Source organism: Rutidosis leptorrhynchoides, chromosome 8 (genome assembly GCF_046630445.1).
Source record: "Rutidosis leptorrhynchoides isolate AG116_Rl617_1_P2 chromosome 8, CSIRO_AGI_Rlap_v1, whole genome shotgun sequence".
NCBI lineage: Eukaryota > Viridiplantae > Streptophyta > Magnoliopsida > Asterales > Asteraceae > Rutidosis > Rutidosis leptorrhynchoides.
The window spans coordinates 53,917,977-53,921,154 of NC_092340.1; the positions used below are offsets into that span (position 1 = coordinate 53,917,977).

The 3,178-nt window shown below is 35.6% G+C and overlaps 1 non-coding gene across 1 annotated transcript; it reads left to right on the top strand.

Annotated features, from left to right (window-relative positions):
- The first annotated feature begins 3,071 nt into the window (after positions 1–3,071).
- Positions 3,072–3,178, top strand: LOC139865481 (small nucleolar RNA R71). Its single transcript, XR_011764999.1, has one exon. It is a non-coding gene; the product is annotated as a small nucleolar RNA R71 (small nucleolar RNA).

Below are 3,178 nucleotides of genomic sequence, written 5' to 3' on the forward strand. Positions count from 1 at the left end.
GGAGTTGTGTAATTCGTTTATGCTCCTTGTAACGTCTTACTAGCATAATAAATAGGTTGAAATCGTTTTTCAATCCTTTGTCCTAAAACGGCTCACATTGCAAAATCACTTGCATCGCACATAAGTTCAAACGGTAGATTCCAATTCATAGGAGTGGCAATTTTAGAAAAATCTTTTATGAAACGTCGGTAAAAACCGGCATATCCTAGAAAACTCCTAACTCCTCTAACATTGGTGGGATGTGGAAGTTTAGCGATTACATCTACTTTAGCTCTATCCACTTCAATTCCTTCCTTTGAAATTTTATGACCAAGAACGATGCCTTCTTTAACCATGAAATGGCATTTCTCCCAATTAAGTACTAGATTTGATTGTTCGCATCTAATAAGCATTCGTTCAAGATTAACTAGACATGTTTCAAAAGTATCACCGAAGACTGAAAAGTCATCCATGAAAACTTCCATACATTCTTCTATCATGTCGTGAAAAATCGCCATCATACACCTTTGAAAGGTTGCAGGGGCGTTGCAAAGTCCAAATGACATGCGTTTATAAGCAAAAGTACCATAAGGGCACGTGAATGTGGTTTTCTCTTGATCTTCGGGTGCTATTGGAATTTGAAAATATCCGGAAAAACCATCAAGAAAACAATAGTAACAATTTCCGACTAATCTTTCCAACATTTGATCAATGAAAGGTAAGGGAAAGTGATCTTTTCTGGTGGCGTCATTTAATTTTCTATAATCAATACAAACACGCCATCCTGTTACAGTCCTAGTAGGAATAAGCTCATTTTTCTCATTTGTAATGACAGTCATGCCACCCTTTTTAGGCACGCATTAAACAGGGCTTACCCATGGACTATCAGAAATTGGATAAATTAAACCTGCATCAAGCAGTTTAATAATTTCTTTCTTAACAACATATTGCATATTAGGATTTAGTCTTCGTTGGCGTTGCACATACGTTTTATGACCTTCTTCCATAAGGATTTTATGTGTGCAATACGAAGGACTTATTCCTTTAATATCATGAATTTTCCATGCAATGGCTGGTTTATGAGCTTTTAGCACAGAAATGAGTTGAGATTTTTCATTTTCAGTAAGAGAAGACGATATTATTACAGGTAATTCAGATTTAACATGTAAATAAGCATATTCCAAATGGTTTGGAAGTGGCTTTAACTCTAATGTCAGTGGTTCTTCTATCGATGATTTGTATCGATATCTGTCTTCCTCTTTTAGCATTTGAATTTCTTCTGTTGTTGGTTCATATCCATTAGCCATAAGTGTAGCTAACGTTTCAGTTTCATCAATTGGTTCAGTTCCTTCTCTTAAAGAACATTCTCCTATTCCTTGTAATTATGGAAATTCTTCTAACAATTCTGCATGTGAATCTATAGCTTGAATATAATAACATGTATCATCTGCAGATTGCGGTTGTTGCATTGCTCTATCAACAGAAAAGGTAACACTCTCGTCCTCTATACTTAGGGTCAATTTCTTACCGAACACGTCTATTATTGCTTTAGCCGTGTTTAAGAATGGTCTTCCTAATATGAGAGGAACTCGAGAATCTTCTTCCATGTCCAGAATAACAAAATCTACTGAAATACTAAAGTACCAACTTTAACTAGCATATTCTCTATTATCCCTCTAGGATATTTTACTAATCGATCTGCTAGTTGTATACTTATTCGTGTTGGTTTCAATTCTCCAAGGTCTAGTTTAGCGTATAGTGAATACGGCATTAAATTTATACTAGCACCTAAGTCTGCCAATGGTTCTATTGAACTAAGACTACCCAAAAAACATGGAATTGTGAAACTTCCTGGATCTGATAATTTTTCTGGTATCTTATTCAACAGCACTGCAGAACAATTTGCATTCATAGTAACAGCCGAGAGTTCTTCCATTTTCTTTCTATTTGTGACCAGATCTTTCAAGAATTTAGCATATCTAGGCATTCCTAAAATCACATCAATGAAAGGAAGATTAACATTTATCTGTATAAACATATCCAAAAATTTGGATTGCTCGGCTTCAAATCTCTCTTTTCCCATTTTACTCGGGTAAGGAAGTGGTGGTTGGTATGGTTTAACATAAGGTTTAGCCTTAACTGTGTTATCTTCATTAACCTTTTCAACTACCGGTTCTTTTTCCTTATCTTGTTCAGGTTGTGGTTCTTGTGGAGTAGGAATAGCTTCATCAGAAATTACAGGCATTTCAGGTGGTTTAAGTGTAATACCACTTCTTGTGGTAATGGCTTTAGCTGTTTCATTACGGGAGTTAGCATTTGTATCACTAGGTAGACTTCCCGGTTTTCTTTCACCTATCAACCTTGCTAGGTTGCTTACTTCTTGTTCCAAATTTTGAATAGAAGCTTGTTGATTTCTAAATGCTTGAGCATTTTGTTCATTGGTTTGTTTCTGAGATGTGAAAAATTGTGTTTGAGATTCAACTAGCTTCGACATCATGTCTTCTAAATTTGGCTTTTTATCATCAGTTTGTGGTGGTTTATTTTGAAAATTAGGTCTTTGTTGGTTGTAAGTATTATTGGATACTTGTTGATTACTTGGACCTTGTTGGTTGTTGTATGGAACATTTCGGTTATAATTCTGGTTTTGATTGTAAATTGGTCTTGGCGGTTGATAATTATTCTGATAATTATTTCCCGGCCTTTGGTTTATGTATGAAACATTCTCTCTTTGTTCTATTGTTAGTTCAATACTGAGACAATCTTTTGTCAAATGTGGTCCTCCACAATGCTCACAACTAATTCGTATTGAGTGAATATCTTCAGTCATCTTTTCCATTCGTCTCTCGACAGCATCTATTTTTGTGGAAATGGAATCAAAGTCATGGCTAGAATCGGCTCTAGCTGCTTTAGATGATCTAACGATATCTTTTTCTTGGTGCCACTCATGTGAGTGAGAAGCAGTGTTATCAATAATTTTGTAAGCGTCAGTTGCTGTTTTCTTCATAATGGAACCACCAGCTGCTATATCGATGTCTTTCCTTGTAGTGATGTTGCATCCTTGGTAGAATATTTGTACTATTTGACAAGTGTCTAAACCATGTTGCGGACATCCTCTTAATAACTTTTCAAATCTTGTCCACGCTTCATATAGAGTTTCATTTGACTTTTGTGTGAACGTAACAATTTCTCCTTGAAGTCT